This window comes from Ranitomeya imitator, chromosome 2 (assembly GCF_032444005.1).
Source record: "Ranitomeya imitator isolate aRanImi1 chromosome 2, aRanImi1.pri, whole genome shotgun sequence".
Classification (NCBI taxonomy): domain Eukaryota; kingdom Metazoa; phylum Chordata; class Amphibia; order Anura; family Dendrobatidae; genus Ranitomeya; species Ranitomeya imitator.
The window spans coordinates 610,289,719-610,310,695 of record NC_091283.1 but is presented as its reverse complement, the minus strand read 5'-3'; positions in this window follow the sequence as shown (position 1 = coordinate 610,310,695).

Genomic DNA, 20,977 nt, shown 5'->3' with positions numbered 1-20,977 from the left:
GTGTGATAATGGCCATAACCTGGTGGTGGATCTTAGGCTTGGCAAGCTGGTGCACATGCTCAACTTGGTGGTTCAGAGCTTTCTGAAAACCTATCCAAATTTGCCTGAGTTACTTGTGAAGGTTTGCAGCGTGTGCTCCTTTTCCACAAGTCACCTACAGCTGCTGACTGTCTGGCAGTGCTGCAACAGTGCTCGCAAGTGCCACCTTATTTGCAGGTGTGAGACCTGACTAGGCGCTGGAACTCAACATTACATATGTTTACAAGGCTGTGTGAGCAGCAGAAGGTAGTAGTTGAATACCAGCTACAACATGCCCATCGTCTTGAGGAATCAACCAAGATGGTGAGTGGCGATGATGTCATGATCAGTGTAACCAACCTGCTTCTGTGTCTACTAAAACACTTGCTGATCACAATTAAAGAGGAAGCTTTGCAATCGGACGAGTTGTAGGTGGAGGAAGAAAGAACACAGGGTGATAACGCCCAGCCTCTTCTCATCTTCTCAGCATGGAGTGGGTGATAATAAGGAGGAGGAGGAACAAAAGATGGTTGCCTGCACTACGGAGGATACTACCAACATCAGCTTCTCGTCTACTCTGCGTGGAAGGCCTGAAGAGGAGTAGAAGGAGGTGGAGAGGGAGGAGGAGGAGAAGATGGAGAGTCGTCCTTCTGGTGTGAACAGGGCAATCTAGCCTGTTAGGAGTCAGGCACACATGTTACTTTTTTCTGGTGTATTCCAATACACCCCTTCCCACCAAAACAAGGGTATACATTTCTTGTTTTTTAATATTTCATGTCCTCCTCATCATGATCCAACCCTTGCTCTTAATGTTTCCAGTTTGTGTATGATGCCCTACTACACAATTTTTACAGGATGTGTATGAAGCTTACCTCTACAATTTTCTTACACATATATATATACCCCCAGAGGTACATTTTTTTTTAACCCTTGCACATAGTGCATATACATTACCAGTCTAGAAGTACTACTTCTTAAATTTGGAAAAAATGTTTTCTGAAGCCATCCTATATATGTCTTCCACAGGGTATTGGCATCCCTCCTTCTAATTTTTGGACTCACCTTACACTTAGTGCATGGGCTTTATGAATAGGTTTTATTAATGAAGGGATAGCTGCTGAAGAAGGGATAGTTTAGCATTAGAGGTGTGGCAAGACAGGAGTCTGGTTGCCACAGCGGCATTGCCTCCCACATAGGGGGTGATGTCTGCCTGAAAGCAAGGAGGGGTCCCCTTACCAGGTAATACCAGCATACAACACTTTTCCTACCCAGAAGGGGGAGCTCTAACACACGGTTTCAGGGGAGCTTCCCTATAAGATCTGGCCTGGAGGTGGAGTTAATTAGTCAGTAGTCAGAGTCTGAGAGGAGAGGAGGAAAGTTGAGGAGAACCTGGGGAGGGGAGCTGTAGCAAAGCCCACCCCAGGACAGAGCGCTAACAAAGAAGATGCCAGAGTCCTTGGCTGTGTGGGTGCTGTACGTCCTGTGATGCCGCGATCACTAGCGGGTTGGGGAAAACTCACTTGGCAACATGATAAATGTAGACAGGCACAGTTTTTCACATAAATTATCCATGTGGTTTACTATACACTCAGCATAAACCACTGTAGGCCATGTTACATATCACAGATTTCACATAGTCCTTAGCACTTCATACTATACCCCTTTGAAACGCAGTCACTAAACCCACCAGACCGCTTTGTCCAGTTATCGTGGGTGACCGCATACCAAACAGTTAATTTATGTCCATAGAACACAAGAGGCACCAACAGACAACATTAAGTTGTCTTCTCTAAACATGCTGGACCTTACTCTGTCCAGTTACCATGGGAGACCACAGAGTTCCCCAGCGGCACGGTGGTGCAGTGGTTAGCACTGCAGCCTTGCAGCGCTGGAGTCCTGGGTTCAAGGACAACATCTGCAAAGAGTTTGTATGTTCTCTCCGTGTTTGCCTGGGTTTCCTCCGGGTACTCCGGTTTCCTCCCACATTCCAAAGACATACTGATAGGGAATTTAGATTGTGAGCCCCATCGGGGACAGTGATGACAATATATGCAAAATGTAAAGCGCTGCGGAATATGTTAGCGCTATATAAAAATAAAGATTATTATTATTATACTCTGGGTTTCCATCCAGGAGCTTCTGCTCCACATGCTGACTCCTGTCAGTACTCTCTCCTTGGGGAAGATGCCGAACTGGGATCACCGTCCCTGTGACTAGTTCACCCCCGATAGTCCAGATCCTCAGACGGACAATAGCTTCCTCAATGCAGTGTATTCACAAACTCTGCACACACGGACTCTGTGTGTTATTCAGGATGTCCATCCCCACCTGGGACCGTCCAACACACTGGCCTCCAAGTCCAAGGCCTCCCCATGTGCTTTTCAGGGATCCAGTCCTACTCCCAGGACTTCCCAACACAGAATCCTTCCAGGACCTGAGACATGGACCAAACAGGTCCATACATTCTCCACCATGGTCACATTATATACTTGTAACCACTCCCATAGGTGGGAGGTGTGTGTGGTTAGTCAGACCCGCCCAGCTCTTCAACTAACCTTATAAGCCTCCCTTTAAAGTAAACAAACACTTGTGGAACTACAGGTCCCAGAACAACATTACTTCAGGCTTACAGCACAGACTCCATCTGTGACACATATTGGCCATTTACAATCATGCCTGCAACTGCCATGCATTCCCATGGTCTCAATACGCCTCCGAGCATATTCTGAGGATAACATGCAGCACCCCCTAGCTGTAACAGGGGTCACTCTATCACATATCCACTGCTCTATTCAAACCTGTGAGGTTGAACACTTTTCACACACCAGGGGTCTCGAGACCGGGTATCCAAGTCACCTTGCCCCTTCTGGGTAACTACTCCCTTTTTGGATACTGCCCCTTTGGGACTCCACCTACTTTATGGTCACCACCCATTTAGGGACATCACCCCTTTAGGGTCAACGCGCCTTTAGGGACTCCACGCCCTTTAGGGTCACCGCCCCCTTTAGGGACTCCACCCACTGAGGGTTAAAACCCCTTTAGGGACTCCACCCCCTTTACGGTCACCACCCCTTTAGAGACTCCATCCCCTTCTGAGCAACCATCCCCATTTGGGATTTCCCCCCTTGTAGGGACACCACCCCCCTTACTGAGGTACACCCTGTGGACTTCCGACGGTACTCTCAAGCACCAGTTCGCACATTACACAGAAAGTCTCTTTGGGCCGGCACTTGTCCTTTAAGAGTCTGTATGATCTAGACCACCAATATCCTCACAACACCTCACCAGCTCCTGCTGACGCCACCACAGCTCCTGCTGCAGCCAGAAACCGCTGGCACTTCCGGGTGTCGACCACAAGCCGCTGCTGCTGCCACTGCAGCTTTGGTTGCTGCAGAACCTCTTGCTGCAACTGCAGAATAGCTCCACAAGGCTCTGCACCGCAGACTTCATGGACCCGCCGATCTACAGCAACTTTTCATAACCCGGTGAGTTACAGCTAGACGCTGCTCACCTTCGTGGACCCACCGATCCACTGCATGCTGTCTAGAAAGAAAAAAAAAGCTTTGTGACCCCGCCGAGCCACAGCAATCACCTCCACATGTGCTTCCTGGACCGTTGCCCACAGTGTAGCACCATATGTGAAGCCGCTATCACTTGTCGGTTGGTGGAATACTCGCTAACAGGATAAACATAGACAGGCATGTTTTTTCACATAAACAGTCCATGTGGTTTATTATACCCTCAGCATAAATCACTGTAGGCCATGTTACATATCACAGATTTCACATAGTCCGTAGCACTTCATAGTATACGGCTTTGAAAAGCATTCACTAAACACGCCAGACCGCTTTGTCCAGTTATCGTGGGTAACCACATGCAGAGCAGTTCATTAATGTCCATGGAACACAACAGGCACCAACACACTTCATTAGGCTGCAGTCTCTAAATATGCGGGACCTTACTCCGTCCAGTTACCATGAGAGACCGCACAGCTACACACGCCTACTCCTTTCAGTACTCTCTCCTGGAGGAGCTGCCATACTGGGATCTCTGCTTCTGAGGATAAGTTTATCCGAGTCACCAGCCTCAGAAATCGCAGGTTCAAGCAGCTCAGATTAGAAATTAGGTCAATGCCACACAGAGTTCTAGCAGCAGACACATCTCTACAACAACTGTTAAGAGGAGACTTTGTGCAGCAAGCCTTCATGGTAAAATAGCTGCTAAGAAACCACTGCTAAGGACAGGCAACAAGCAGAAGAGACTTGTTTGGGCTAAAGAACACAAGGAGTGGACATTAGACCAGTGGAAAGCTGTGCTTTGGTCTGATGAATCCAAATTTGAGATCTTTGGTTCCAACCACCGTGTCTTTGTGCGACACAGAAAACGTGAACGGATGGACTCAACATGCCTGGTTCCCACCGTGAAGCATGGAGGAGGAGGTGTGATGGTGTGGGGGTGCTTTGCTGGTGACACTGTTTGGGATTTATTCAAAACTGAAGGCATACTGAACCAGCATGGCTACCACAGCATCTTGCAGCGGCATGCTATTCCATCCGGTTTGCGTTTAGTTGGACCATCATTTATTATTCAACAGGACAATGACCCCAAATACACCTCCAGGCTGTGTAAGGGCTATTTGACCAAGAAGAAGAGTGATGGGGTGCTTCGCCAGATAACCTGACCTCCACAGTCACCAGACCTGAACCCAATCGAGATGGTTTGGGGTAAGCTGGATCGCAGAGTGAAGGCAAAAGGGCCAACAAGTGCTAAGCATCTCTGGGAACTCCTTCAAGATTGTTGGAAGACCATTCCCGGTGACTACCTCTTGAAGCTCATCAAAAGAATGCCAAGAGTGTGCAAAGCAGTCATCAAAGCAAAAGGTGGCTACTTTGAAGAACCTAGAATATAAGACATATTTTCTATTGTTTCACACTTTTTTGTTTAGTATATAATTCCACATGTGTAAATTCATAGTTTTGATGCCTTCAGTGTGAATGTACAATTTTCATAGTCATGAAAATAAAAGAAAAATCTTTAAATGAGAAGGTGTGTCCAAACTTTTGGTCTGTACTGTATATCTGTGTCCAGTTCTAGTATCTGTGTCTGGTCCTGCCTGAACTCTGATCTACGTCCGTTCCTGTTCCTTCTTTGTTTGTTTGCCATTCCCACTCTGCTGTGTGTACCTCTGTGTTCCCTCTCTGCTCTACTTGCCACAATCCATGGCTCTGCACCTCTCTGCTCTGCTTGCCACTACCAGTGGCTCTGCACCTCTCTGCTCTGCTCGCCATAACCTGTGGCTCTGTGCTTCTCTGCTCTGCTCGCCACAACCCGTGGCTCTGTGCTTCTCTGCTCTGCTCGCCATAACCCGTGGCTCTCTGCTTCTCTGCTCTGCTAGCCACAACTTGTGGCTCTGCGCGCCACAACTTGTGGTTCTGCGCCTTCTGGTTCTTAGCTTTGCCTCCAGTGGTTCTGCTCTTGGCTCTGCCTTCTCCTTCTCTGCTCTTAGCTCCGCCTCCTCCTTCTCTGCTCTTGGTTCCGCCTCCTGTGGTTCTGCTTTGCATCCGCTCTTGCAGCCTTGCTCTACCTCCGTTCTGCAACTTGCTGTACAGGTCTCTACCTGTTTCCTTATACTCACCAGTCCAAACAGGTTCCGACCTGTTCCCAGATACCCTCCAGTCTGAACAGGTTCTTACCTGTTTCCATACACCCACCTGTATACCAGTTCCTACCTGTACTACCAGAGTATCAGCGCTGTCCGCCTGTCCTGCCAGAGTGCCAGCCGTTCTCGCCTGCCTGCCAGTGTCTCTGCCTTGCTCTTCTGTCTGCCAGAGTGCCAGCTGTGCCCACCTGCCTGCCAGTGTCTCAGTCATGCCCATCTGTTCACCAGTGTCTCCGCTGTACCCATCTGCCTACCAGTGTCACAGCCATGCCTGCCTGCCTGCCTGTGTCCTGTCCCCCAACAGCCACAGCCAGACACCACCCTGGAGTGGTACTTGGTAGCTACCTGTCGCACAAGTCTCACCTCCCCATCAGAGTCTCCAGTGAACACCTAGGAAGCTCCTTAGTTATGCCCCTTCCAGGTTAGTCTGGTCAGTGATCCAGCGGGGCCACACCCCCGGACGCCTGCGCCAACCAGTCTGGGCGCGAGCGTTACACTCACAATGCACTTCCTGAGAGTGTAGGTCCTCCTCTTCCGGGGCTGGTCTACTACCAGTCATCTCTTAAACTGGACTGCTCTTACAATCTGCTCTTCGCTAGTTACATCATTCTTTTGGTGTGCTTGTTCAATTTTTAATACAGTAATAGTGGTAAGAAATTTACTTTCCACATTGTCTTCACTCAGCATGTCAGCTGGTTTAGTTTCATTCAAGTCAAGTTCTTGCTTTTTCTCATCTTGTTCTATTTCTCGTCTCATGTCAGTATCATCTGATGGAAATGAGTGTCAATTCTTTTCACATAAATCTCTTCCACAGTCCCCAACATGACAGCTTCTTCACATGAATTAATTAACACATTTATTTGGAATTAATTGACTTTACAGTGTAGGACTCCCACTTTTTTTTTACAATCTAATAAAATGTATTCTCAGGCTAGCCTCTACGTGTCTTCAGGGTGTATTGCAATCTCCCCTTTAAATTTTTGATATTCTTTGAACTTAGTGCATAGGCTTTACCAGTGTAACATTCGCACTCTTTTTAAAATTCTAACAAAATTTGTTCTGAGGCCATCCTCTACATGTCTTGTCTTTTAGGGTGTATTGAAGTCGAACTTTAAAATTTTTGCTAGGCTTTCCACTTAGTGCATAGGCTTTTCCAGTCTAGGAATTCAACTCCTTAATAATGGGGAAAGGTTTTTAAGGCTCTCCTCTACGTGTCTTCCAGGGTGTATTGCAGTCCCTCCTTCAAATTTTTAGCAGCCCTTGCACTTAGTTCATAGGCTTTGTGAGTCTTGGTGTCTAGAGAGATTTTAACAGAATGTGTATTTATATTTAATACAGGGTGTATTTGAGTCCCTCTTTCTTCTAATTTTTGGCAGTTCTTGACGGCATAGGGGTTGCGAGTTTTAGAGTTCCTCCTTCATAAATTAAACAGGATGTGTCTCACCATGTCACAAACACCACATGCCCAGATAAGGTAGTAAAATGTTAAAATTACATTTACGTTGAATGGATTTTTAGCCATTGAAAGCAATGAGGAAGTGCAAAAACACAGCAAAAAAACATTACATGTGAACATAGCCTAAGGGGTGGAGGAGACTTTTTTCCTTTTTTTAATTTGCCTTCTACACAAGTCATTAGATGTTTCCTAAAAATTTTTCCTGTAAAATCCATTTTATCTTCTGTTTTGGATGTTTTATTGTCACTCTGTAAAAGTGGGGTAATACTCTGACAGTAATGTTCCCAGCAGTGACTGGCAACTTCCCCATGCTGTTCCCATTCCATTTGAGAGCTGTTTCTATCTATTGCAGTGATTGTTCCGCCCCATACGACCCTAGAACTTCTGGGAGGGTCTGATGGAAAAATGCTAAAAATGTTTGACTTACCCATTGACTTCCATTATACTCATTACTCAACTCGAGCTCCTCTGAGCATCTGACCTGCTTGATTCGAGTAATGAGCAATCAAGCATTTTAGTGCCGCTCATCACTAATGATTATTTTAATGTCACGTTCATTCTTCCAGAGGACTATGCATAACTAATGACTGTACATACACTTTACCAAACATCTGCTTCAATTTAATGTATTATCCAAACTTTTTTCAGCAAACTTTAATTAAAAATTGATTCATTCAATTAATACAGTCATATACTGAATCCAAAATGTCATGCATAAAAAATAGAGATTGTTTTCCAATTGAAGAAAATGTGCCTAGAGATAAATACGTCAATGAATGGAATAATCTTCTCTAATACAATGCATGCTCAGCTCTGTGCAGCAAATCTCTTGCTCATTTTTTGTGCCACGTATTAACTAATTATATTTGGCAGTCTAGCCTGCAAAGCCAAGAGCTTTATGTATTCAGAGCAATGTTTTATGTCTGGACCACCTGAGGAGAGAGGTCCTGAAGGTAGCTGGGGAACAAGAGGATGACATCAAACAAGCCGGGCTTGGCTGACAGCCAGGAAGCTACTCCAAAAATCAGACATCTACCTCAGTGTATTCACTCTGTTGAGGTTTGCTGACATACTGAATAAAGTTTCCTTTGGCTTCATGTGTATAAATTAGCATTTGTTTCTTCAATGCTGAGACCACAAATGTTTTCCATTTTATAAGGCAATAAAAATACATAAAACATAACTATAGTTCATTTAATAAGAAAAACTAAAATTGCGAATATTATTAGATTTAGAGAGACAGTGGCAGTTTGAGCTCCCAAAGACCACTTAAGGGCCCAGTGGTGGCTGGAACCCACTTTGGACAAATGCAATTTATAATATATTTTGTTTCCACCCCCTCCCCCCACTTCCTGCATTCACTTTGAAGGCTTACACAGACACTGCATCATCCCAGTGATCCAGTTTTATTATTAACCTCTTACATGCTCTAGACTACTAGAAATATTACCATTGACCATTGCACATCAGGAATGTTATTATTAACCCAAACAAACTGCACTTGCACAATAGTGACATCATTACTAACGTTTCACTCCTCTAGACTACGTGCTATTGATGCTATTATCCATTCATTGCCCTAGACCGCAGCCCACAAAGGATGCAACCATAGATTGCATTACTGCCCTAAACTAGAAGTAATGATACCTGTGGAGACATTGGTGGTCAGCGGGTGCTCAAGTCCGCTAGCTCGAAACTGCATGGACCAGGGCTCAGCCCACTGAACTCCCGCTCTCCTTTTACCTTGGAAATTATAATACTCAGACAACACAGGGTCAAACAGTGTGGCAATACATTATTAAACCAAAAAACAGGTAAATGACACATAGAACAGTCTAAGCAAAATACCCAAGATGGTGCAAAATAACAGAGTCTCACCCAATGCTGACTCACTGGGATAAGAGCAGCTGTGACCTCAGTGCTTCGAGAGTCAACTATCTGTACCTGTGGCACACACAGAGAGGAGGTAATAACAAGCTTTGGAAGCTGACAGTCCATTAAGGAATAAAGCCAGGTGACTGGAGGATCACAACCTGGCTTCTCCGTACATCTCCATGGAGCCAAGTTACCAGTGGGGACAAATCCTGACTTCCCCAAATGTATTCATGCGTTCACTGATGGTCAGTGGAGAACATCTGTATTCTTTCAGCCATGGCATCCTGTAGAAAGTCAAATCTGGGTCTCTCGTTATGGAGCCATAATCTGGCAGCTATCCTGTAGAGTGTTCCTGGTGGGGTTTTGTAAAGAGTCTCTGGTGCTTTGGATCTTTGGATGTCTTGGATAACCTGTTAGAGAGGCATATCCCATGTATACTGTTGTCCTACAATCCATCATCCAGAGATCAAGAGGAAGGTGTGATAAAATTAATTTGCATTGTTTGAGTATTTAATCAATTTGCATAGTTTGTCCTTCTCTGTTTTGCAGGTCAACAAACTAGGTGGCCTGGACAATGTGTAATCAACATATTAACAAACATCTATTGTTCAATTCCCCTGCGTCTTTGTCATACAGGATAACAACACAATATGTTACAAAAAATGTCAACTTAAAAGTCAGTATTAGGCTTACACGAACAAAAGTCTGTGTTTTCTTGACCAACCAAGGAACAAACACATAAATTCAAAAGTCAACATATAGATAACAGTCTATGCTTCTGGTTAATGAAAATAGAAGTCTGGATAATTAAGATTAAATGCGTTGTCACAATTCCATTTACCTGTTTATTGCCCATCAGGTATGACTATACTTTTGTTATGTGGAGAAAATAATTCTGTTAAATATGAGAAACTGTAAGATGTAGTCAAAGTGTTACAAGAAAGCCCACATTTAAGTTTTCTTTGTCTGTATCTGAAGAGAGAGCAGAGATTTTTAAGAATACTATGAATGTTACATTAATAGACAAATTATATTATACATTTTTGATAATATTGCAAAATATCCAAACTGGAAATTGTGGGCAAAAGGGCCAAGCTGGAATCAGTACAGGGAGATGATACAGAAGTATGAAGAAGAGAGTATGCAGAATAACTAAAGAGAACAGGAGAGAGCAAGAAAAGTTTTGATGGTCTGCTATCACAAAAAAAGGCAGCAGAATTGGTAGAACGATAGACACTTTGAGAGTGAGACCAGCGAGAAGGCAGTTGAAGCCTCCTAGTCATGTGGCATCACACCTTAGCCCATCAGATCACACTCAAATACTATACCCAGCAATAGAGACAAGGGCTACTTACAGCGAGAGTTAGGCGGGTTTTTTGGTGTTGAGATTTTTTTATACAGGTTTTGAAGTCAAAACAGGAACAGATCAATAATTAAATAATCCTTTTAAATCCACTTCTGGGTTTTGGCTTCAAAAACTCCAACAATATCCTGAATGTATAAACTATTATAGTGATTACTAGTGTTGAGCGATACCGTCCGATACTTGAAAGTATCGGTATCGGATGGTATCGGCCGATACCGATATCCGATACCAATACAAGTCAATGGGACACCAAGTATCGAAAGGTATCCTGATGGTTCCCAGGGTCTGAAGGAGAGGAAACTCTCCTTCAGGCCCTGGGATCCATATTAATGTGTAAAATAAAGAATTAAAATAAAAAATATTGATATATTCACCTCTCCGGCGGCCCCTGGACATCACCGCGGGTAACCGGCAGGCTTCTTTGTTCGCAGGTCCTAAATTCCTAGAATGAGGAGTTTAGTGCCTGAGAATGACGTCGCGGCTTGTGATTGGTCGCGTGGCGGTCACATGAGCGGCACGCGACCAATCAGAAGCCGCGACGTCATTCTCAGGTCCTAAACGCGCTCATTTTAAACAAAGAAGCCTGCCGGTTACCAGCGGTGATGTCCAGGGGCCGCCGGAGAGGTGAATATATCAATATTTTTTATTTTAATTCTTTATTTTACACATCACTATGGATCCGATACCGATTCCCGATACCACAAAAGTATCGAAACTCGGTATCGGAATTCCGATACCGCAAGTATCGGCCGATACCCGATACTTGCGGTATCGGAATGCTCAACACTAGTGATTACTAGTTCAGTCGTTCTATCCAAGAAATTGAAATAGTTAACCTACTTTACAAAGACTGCTACAAAGTGTTACTAGTAGTGTTGAGCATTCCGATACCGCAAGTATCGGGTATCGGCCGATACTTGCGGTATCGGAATTCCGATACCGAGATCCGATATTTTTGTGATATCGGGTATCGGTATCGGAAGTGTAAAATAAAGAATTAAAATAAAAAATATTGTTATATTCACCTCTCCGGCGGCCCCTGGACATCAGCGGGAGGATCCGGCGTCCGGCACGGCTTCTTTCTTCAAAATGCGCGCCTTCAGGACCTGTGGAATGACGTCCCGGCTTCTGATTGGTCGCGTGCCGCCCATGTGACCGCCACGCGACCAATCAGAAGCCGCGACGTCATTCCTCAGCTAAAGTCCTAGAATGAGCGCCTTCTAGGACCTGAGGAATGACGTCGCGGCTTCTGATTGGTCGCGTGGCGGTCACATGGGCGGCACGCGACCAATCAGAAGCCGGGACGTCATTCCACAGGTCCTGAAGGCGCGCATTTTGAAGAAAGAAGCCGTGCCGGACGCCGGATCCTCCCGCTGATGTCCAGGGGCCGCCGGAGAGGTGAATATAACAATATTTTTTATTTTAATTCTTTATTTTACACTTTAATATGGATCCCAGGGCCTGAAGGAGAGTTTCCTCTCCTTCAGACCCTGGGATCCATGAGGATACATTCCGATACTTGATGTCCCATTGACTTGTATTGGTATCGGATATCGGTATCGGCGATATCCGATATTTTTCGGGTATCGGCCGATACTATCCGATACCGATACTTTCAAGTATCGGACGGTATCGCTCAACACTAGTTACTAGTGATTTCCAACCATGAAACCTTCCCTGTTAATCCCATTGTTAGTAAACCAGGACAGTGCCTTCTGATTGCATGGAATGTGAAGTTGTTACTATTCTGTATAAAGAAATTGAGCTGTTGAACAGAGGCTGTGTTAAGGAATTTAATTGTTAGTAGCTGATTTCCAATCAAACAGAATTCAGAGGAAGAGAATAGTTGGGCCATCATCTGACATCTTAGCTGGCATCAGATCCATATGGAGTGCTGATTGTGTGATCTCAGAGAGTAGATAAAATCCCATTTCAGATTGGACTCTTCGGACTGTTTCAAAATTTAAATAGTATCAGGTTGAATGATTCTGTCATGCGATATTGTTTAGTGCTAACTCTGTATACTGATAGGTAGTGGTTAGCCACTAGAAGGGTCTGTATTGTGAATTTTATGCTATGGTGCAGGTTCCAGACATCTGGTACACCCACGTTTTTTGTATTCCACTCGGATAGAAAGCAGCCTTCTGAGACCATTGAAGGAACAAAAGTTGTGTCTAGGTGAGTGCAGGTAGCTCAGGGGTTAGCACTGTTGCTTTGCAGTGCTACAATCCTAGGGTTCAAGTCCCACCAAGGACAATGTCTGCAAGGAGTTTCTATGTTCTCCCTGTGTTTGCGTGGGTTTCCTCTTTGTTCTCCGGTTTACTCCCACACTACAAATACATACTGATAGGGAATTCAGATTGTGAGCCCCAATGGGGACAGCAATGATATGTGTGTGAAGCGCTGTGGGATATGATGGTGCTATATAAGCAAATATGTAATAAATAGGTATAAGTGTAAGGAGGAGAGATGGCCGTGGCGTGCCTTTTCCGGAACGAGTCCGGAACCATCGGTGCTGTCACCCGTGTTGCAGGGGGGGGGCAGACTTTTGAACTTAAGACCAGGGGTGTGGAGGACATGAAAGGTCGACAATATGCGGGAACCAAGTCAGTTTAGGCAGGAAGCGTTAATGTGCCTTCCTGCACCTCACGATCAGGACAAAGTATGCCTAAGCCAGAGGGGCCTACGCCAGCTTACCGGAGACCACAGGAGCAGATGCTGTTAGGACTGGCGGAACGCACCAAGACAGATGGTATAGATGCGTTCGCAGTCCGGGGTCCACCGTGCAGGTGAAAACCTGCTGCTAGCAATTAGCAGACTATATGGCGGTACACTAAAGTATACACGCGTGGGTTAACCTCACCCAGCGTGAAAGAAGCAATCCTGTTAAGGCACAGGACCGCGGTACCGCACCTAAAGCGCGAGCAAGTAGTCAGCGAACTCAACCCCAACAGGAATTGAAGTCCGATTAGACCCTTGCTGGCACAACACCGCAACTGGGTGTGTAAGGAAACTAAAGAGCAAGATTAAGGCACAAGAGTGCATGCAGTGCCGCACTGACGAACGCCACTAACCACCCAGGCGTGGGTAAGGAAAGCACAGAGGAAGTGCACGGCGCCGTACTGGCGGTCACAGCAACTGTACGCTATAATGTGTGACTAGTGCTGTAGGATAAGTCGGGCGCTAGGTAGCAGCCATACACCTTCCGCGAACAGTCATTCAATAGGGTAGGGGTATCCAAGGACGACTTGCACTCACAACATACACACATTAGCAATTGTAAGACAATACTAGCGCATGGCCGTGCGGTCATGCGCAGTTTATATAGCTGCAGCACAGGAAGTGGCCACAGCACCTTTGCCCTTCCAAGACCTGCCAAGAGGACCAATGGAATGTGCTGCAGAGCCTGAGCACATGACCCTCGATCTCCAACGGGAGATGTTACCCTGGGCATGCTCAGTACGTGCAGACAAGGACTTAGTCCCAGAGAAGTCCGCTCGCTGCTGACCAGCACTGACTTTAATGGCAGAGACTGGAGAAGCAGCAGTATCTCTCAGAACAGAGTGAGAATGAGCAAGACGCTGGGACCGACGTCCTTGCTGAGCAGGCTCCACTGCGGCTGGACAAGAATGGGAGACCGCAGCGGAGGTGGCTCGAGATTCCCCCTGTGCAGAAGCGGGAACTCGACCCCTAACATTACCCCCCCTCCTAGGGCCCCCCCTCCTTGGGCCTCGCTACGTTCGAAGGCAGCAATGAGCTGCGGAGCCCGAATGTGGTCAACAGGCTCCCAGGACCTGTCCTCGGGGCCATAACCCTTCCAGTCCACCAAATAAAATTTTTTACCACGCACCACCTTGCACCCCAAAATAGCGTTCACCTCATAATCGTCCATAGACGAACCCGATGTCCCAGCAGATGACTCGGAAAACCGGGACATATACACGGGTTTCAAGAGGGACACATGAAAGGTGTCGGTGATACCCAGGCGTGGCGGAAGGGCCAAACGATAGACCACAGGATTAACCTGCTCGAGGACCTTGAATGGACCCAAATAGCGAGGAGCAAATTTAGTGGACTCAACTCGCAGCCTGATGCTACGGTCGGAGAGCCACACCAAGTCGCCAGGAGCAAAGGTCGGAGCGGGGCGCCGATGCGCATCAGCGGAGGACCTCATTCTCTCCTTAGAGGCCCGAATGGCATCCTGAGTGCAGTCCCAAATAGTAGACTTAATAGAAGTGAAGGCCTTGGAGACCTCTTCCGACCACAATTTGGGATTCGCTCCCTTCTTGGTGAGGGCTACCAAGGGAGCTACCAGAGTTGAGAAGTGGGGAATGAACTGGCGGTAATAGTTTATGAACCCCATAAAGCGCTGCACCGCTTTAAGAGAATGGGGCTCTTGCCAGTCCATCACAGCCTGTAGTTTGGCAGGATCCATAGCCAATCCCTGGGCGGAGATGATATAGCCCAGGAAAGGTAAGGACTCCTGCTCAAACACACACTTCTCCAACTTTGTGTAAAGAGAGTTTGCCCGTAGGAGGTCGAAGACTCTGCCAACATCTCTCCGGTGGGAGTCAATATCTGGAGAAAAGATGAGAATATCATCCAGATAGACTACAACCGAGGTGGAAAGCATATCCCGGAAGATGTCGTTGACAAAGTCTTGAAAAACGGCAGGTGCATTACAGAGCCCGAAGGGCATCACCAGATACTCATAGTGCCCATCTCTGGTGTTAAATGCCGTTTTCCACTCGTCCCCCTCACGGATGCGAATCAGGTTATAAGCACCCCGCAGATCTAGTTTAGTAAACACTCTAGCTCCCCGAAGCCTATCGAAAAGCTCAGATATCAACGGCAAAGGGTACTTGTTCTTAACTGTGATAGCATTAAGACCCCTGTAGTCTATGCATGGACGTAGTTCTCCATTCTTCTTCTGCACGAAGAAGAACCCTGCCCCAGCAGGTGACACTGACTTCCTGATGAACCCTCTTGCCAGATTCTCTTGTATGTACTGAGACATTGCCTCCGTTTCCGGGAGAGATAATGGATAGACTCGACCCCGGGGAGGCTCAGCACCAGGCAAGAGATCAATAGGACAGTCATAGGGGCGATGGGGCGGAAGAGTCTCCGCTGCCTTTTTGGAGAATACGTCTGCATAAGACCAATATTGCTTGGGGAGAGAGGAGAGATCTGCGGGTACCTCAGTAGTAGCAACCTGAACGCACTCTCGGTGACACCTACCCCCACATGATTCACCCCATCCCAGAATTCTGCCTGAGGACTACTCGATGTGAGGAGAGTGGTACCGTAGCCAAGGTATCCCCAACAGGACCTCATCAATACCCTCAGGAATGATGAGCAGAGAAATAATCTCCTGATGGGATGGCGACATGGACAGAGTAACAGGGATGGTCTGATGTGTTATCTGTGCGGGGAGTGTCGACCCATTCACCACTCGTACCGTTACTGGTTGAGATAGCATAACCAGGGGTATTGCGTGACGTTGGGTGAAAGCAGAAGACATAAAATTGCCCTCCGCCCCAGAATCCACGCAGAGGTCTACCGAGTGGGAAGATGAGCCAAAGGTAATTGTCCCCTTAAAGGACAATTTGGATGCAAACATCGCAGTGTCTAGTGCACCTCCACCTACTACCACTAGCCGCTGACGTTTCCACGACCGCTGATGACATCTGGTGGCAAGATGTCCTGACTGTTGGCATACATGGCAACCCTGGAGTGCACGAGCGGTCTGGGACTTAGATCCCGCTCGTGACACCACCTTAGGTTCCAGGAACTCAGGAGCCTGGACTGGAGATTCCAAAGGTTTGGCGAAGGTGGGAGCCAGCCGAAACCTCTGCCTACACTGGGCTCACTCTAACCTCCGCTCGTGAAAACGGAGGTCAATGCGAGTAGATACTGTTATTAACTCTTCCAGTGTGGCGGGAATCTCCCTAGTGGCCAGAGCATCCTTAACGTGGTCAGCCAGCCCGCTCCAAAATATAGGGATAAGGGCTTTTTCCGACCACTCCAGCTCAGATGCTAGAGTGCGGAAATGGACGGCAAAAAGGCTGACTAAGGACGAGCCCTGAGTCAGTGCCAACAGTTGGAGCGCCGTGTCATGGGTGACACGAGGTCCTAGAAAGACCTGTTTCAGAGTGCTCAGGAATAACGGAGCACTCTGCACCACATGATCGCCACGCTCCCACAGCGGCGTAGCCCACTGCAACGCCCTGTCCGACAATAAGGAAATTATAAAGCCCACCTTAGCCCGCTCTGTAGGGAAACGAGAAGCCAGAAGCTCGAGATGTATTGAGCACTGACTCACGAAACCCCTACAGGACTTACTGTCACCAGAAAATTTCTCTGGTAGCGGGAGGCGAGATAGCGTCGGTACAGGGGCGGCAGTGGACAAGGTAGCTGCAGCCACACTTGCAGCCTGAACAGCGACAGCAGTAACATCCACAGCTGAGGCTGAACGCTCAAGAGCCGCCAACCTTCCCTCCAGCTGCTGGATGTACCGCTGTAAACGCTGGTCGTCCGCCATTTTACTAGCCAGACCCTGGCGCTAGTATTCTGTTAGGACTGGCGGAACGCACCAAGACAGATGGTATAGATGCGTTCGCAGTCCGGGGTCCACCGTGCAGGTGAAAACCTGCTGCTAGCAATTAGCAGACTATATGGCGGTACACTAAAGTATACACGCGTGGGTTAACCTCACCCAGCGTGAAAGAAGCAATCCTGTTAAGGCACAGGACCGCGGTACCGCACCTAAAGCGCGAGCAAGTAGTCAGCGAACTCAACCCCAACAGGAATTGAAGTCCGATTAGACCCTTGCTGGCACAACACCGCAACTGGGTGTGTAAGGAAACTAAAGAGCAAGATTAAGGCACAAGAGTGCATGCAGTGCCGCACTGACGAACGCCACTAACCACCCAGGCATGGGTAAGGAAAGCACAGAGGAAGTGCACGGCGCCGTACTGGCGGTCACAGCAACTGTACGCTATAATGTGTGACTAGTGCTGTAGGATAAGTCGGGCGCTAGGTAGCAGCCATACACCTTCCGCGAACAGTCATTCAATAGGGTAGGGGTATCCAAGGACGACTTGCACTCACAACATACACACATTAGCAATTGTAAGACAATACTAGCGCATGGCCGTGCGGTCATGCGCAGTTTATATAGCTGCAGCACAGGAAGTGGCCACAGCACCTTTGCCCTTCCAAGACCTGCCAAGAGGACCAATGGAATGTGCTGCAGAGCCTGAGCACACGACCCTCGATCTCCAACGGAAGATCTTACCCTGGGCATGCTCAGTACGTGCAGACAAGGACTTAGTCCCAGAGAAGTCCGCTCGCTGCTGACCAGCACTGACTTTAATGGCAGAGACTGGAGAAGCAGCAGTAACTCTCAGAACAGAGTGAGAATGAGCAAGACGCTGGGACCGACGTCCTTGCTGAGCAGGCTCCACTGCGGCTGGACAAGAATGGGAGACCGCAGCGGAGGTGGCTCGAGATTCCCCCTGTGCAGAAGCGGGAACTCGACCCCTAACAGATGCTTCCAGAAACCTCTGACCGTGAGTGATTCCTCCCTTCAGCCAGACCGTAGAGGGCGCTCTCCCAGATGGTACTACCAGGCCACTGAGTGCGGCTACCTGACATACCAGCTCCGGTACACTCCTGTACTGTGTCGGTCCTTAGAGAAAGGACTGCTCTTCCTTCAGTGAAGCTTCCCCTTGGACCCAGAACCTGTGACCAGACATTCCAGGACCACCGATGACACCAGAATTCCAGGCCCTTTCCATACCAGGTTGACACCGGATTCTTCAAGCGTTCAGGTCAGAATGCCACCGCGACCATCTCAGAGACTACTCCTCATCAACGCCAGATTGATAAGTTTGATGCTTTTGAACTCTTCCTTATCTATTCACTAGAAATAGGCCTGATGCTATCGCATCAGAAGTGAGGTGAAATTAACATACTGCTTGGGTAGAGCGTGCAGTAGTGGCTGTCACTGCGCCTGTGTGAGAATAGAGGAGACGTGTATGTCCCTTGCATAGGCGCAAGTGACACTGCCGTGGTGCCTTAAGGGATTCTGGGACAGCGGACGGAAGTCCCAACTGGCGATTATTATATTCGATGAATTACCATATATACTCGAGTATAAGCTGAGGCACCTACTTTTGCCATAGAAAACTGGGCAAACCTATTGACTGGAGTATAAGCCGGCTATGCATTGTCCTCTCATCACTGTCCTGCTATGTGTGGCTCCTCCGTCCTGTCCTGGTATGTGGCTCCCCAGTCCTGTCCTGGTATGTGGCATCCTGTGCTTGTATGTGTGGCTCCCTCGTCCTGTTCTGGCATACGTGGCTCCCCCTGTTCTGTCCTAGTATGTGGCTCCCCCATCCTGTCCTGGCATGTGGCTTCCCCGTCCAGTGCTGGTATGAGTGGCTCCTCCATCCTCTCCTGGTATGCGTGGCTCCTCCATCCTGTCCTGGTATGTGGCTCCCCCGTACTGTCCTGGTATGTGGCTCCCCTGTCCTGTCCTGGTATGTGTGGCTCCCCCATCCTGTCCTGGTATACATGGCTCCCCATCTTGTCCTGGTTTGCGTGGCTCCCCCGTCCTGTCCTAGTATGTGGCTTCCCCATCTTGAGCTGGTATGCATGGCTCCCTCATCCTGTGCTGGTGTACGTGGTTCCCCCTGTCCTGTCCTAGTATGTGGCTCCCCCATCCTGTCCTGGTATGCATGGCTCCCCCATCCTCTCCTGGTATGTGGCTTCCCCATCCTGTGCTGGTATGAGTGGCTCCTCCGTCCTGTCTTGATATGCGTGGCACCCCCATCCTGTCCTTGTATGTGGCTCCCCATCCTGTCCTGGTCTGTGGCTCCCCTGTCCTGTCCTGGTATGCGTGGCTCCCCTGTCCTTGTATGCGTGGCTCCCCATCCTGTTCTGGTATGCATGGCTCCCCCGTCCGGTACTGGTATGCGTGGCTCCCCATTGATCCTGGTATGTGGCTCCCCCATCCTGCCCTGCTATGCGTGGCTCCCCTGTCCTGTCCTGGCATGCGTGGCTCCCCTGTCATGTCCTGGTAAGCGTGGCTCCCCCATCCTCTCCTGGTATGTGGCTTCCCCGTCCTGTGCTGGCATGAGTGGCTCCTCCGTCCTGTCCTGCTATGCGTGGCTCCCCTGTCCTGTCCTGGTATGTGTGGCTCCTCCATCCTGTCCTGGTATGTGTGGCTCCCCATCCTGTTCTGGTATGCGTGGCTCCCCCATCCTGTCCTGGTGTGTGTGGCTCCCCATCCTGTCCTGCTATACGTGCCTCCCCGTCCTGTCCTGCTATGTGTGGCTCCCCCGTCCTGTCCTGGTATGTAGTTCCCCGTCCTGTGCTGGTATGCGGCTCCCCGTCCTGCTATGCATGGCTCCCCCATCCTGTCCTGGTATGTGGCTCCCTTGTCCTGTCCTGCCATGTGTAGCTCCCCTGTCCTGTCCTGGTATGTGGCTCCCCCTGTCCTGGTATGTGTGGCTCCCCCTGTTGTATGCATGGCTCCCTCGGATCTGCATTGCTCAGCTCCCCCGGTCTGCATGGCTCGGCTCCCCTGGTCCTGCATTGCTCAGCTCCCCCGGTCCCGCATTGCTCAGCTCCCCAGTCCCGCATTGCTCAGCTTCCCCGGTCTCGCATTGTTCAGCTCCCCCGGTCCCACATAGCTCAGCTCCCTGGTCCCACATGGCTCGGTTCCCCCGATCCCCCATTGCTCAGCTTCCCCGGTCCCGAATTGCTCAGCTCCCCCAGTCCGCATGGCTAGGCTCCCCCTGTCCCGCATTGCTCAACTCCCCCGGTCCACATTGCTTAGCTCCCCCGGTCTCGCATTGCTCAGCTCCCCTTGTACACATGGCCCCCCTCCATAATACTCACCCTCCTCACGCCTACATCTCCGTTGTCCCGGCGGCTATGCTCTGCTCAGCGGTCACGTGGTACTGCTCATTAAGGTAATGAATATGCGCTCCACCTCTATGGGCAGGCTCGGACTGGCCCACCGGAGAATCGGAGGATTCTCCGGTGGGCCCAGGCACTGACACCTGCTGGCATACTGGCAAGCAGCTGCCTAGGGCCCCCACTGCTCCAGGGGCCCCTTGCCAGTGGCTATAGGGCCCCTGAGCCAAGGGAGCCTGCCCTACGCCAGTAGCAGCAGCTGGAGACAGGATCCTGTCCCCGCTGCTAAAGCCAAATGAATATTCACGTTTCCCCACGCCCCTATGGGCGTGGAGAGGTGTGAATACCATTGCTCTTTAATAGCGGGCAGCGTTAGCCGCAGGGTGCAGCTAACACTGCCCGCATGTAAAGCCGCACCACACACACACACACACACTCACAAAGTACCGCACACCCACACACACACAGCACCGCACCGCACACATACATAGGCAGGCACACAGACTCACAGAGCAGCTCACCTCCCGGCATCCTGCTTCCTGTCATCATTTAGTGTGCCGCTGTCTCAGTCAGAAAGCTTCCAGGAATCCAGTGATGAAGAGGCTGCTGGAATGAGCTGCTGCTGCGGGGAGGTGAGCTGTGCTGCGTGCCCGCCTGTGTGTGTGTGTGTGTGTGAGTG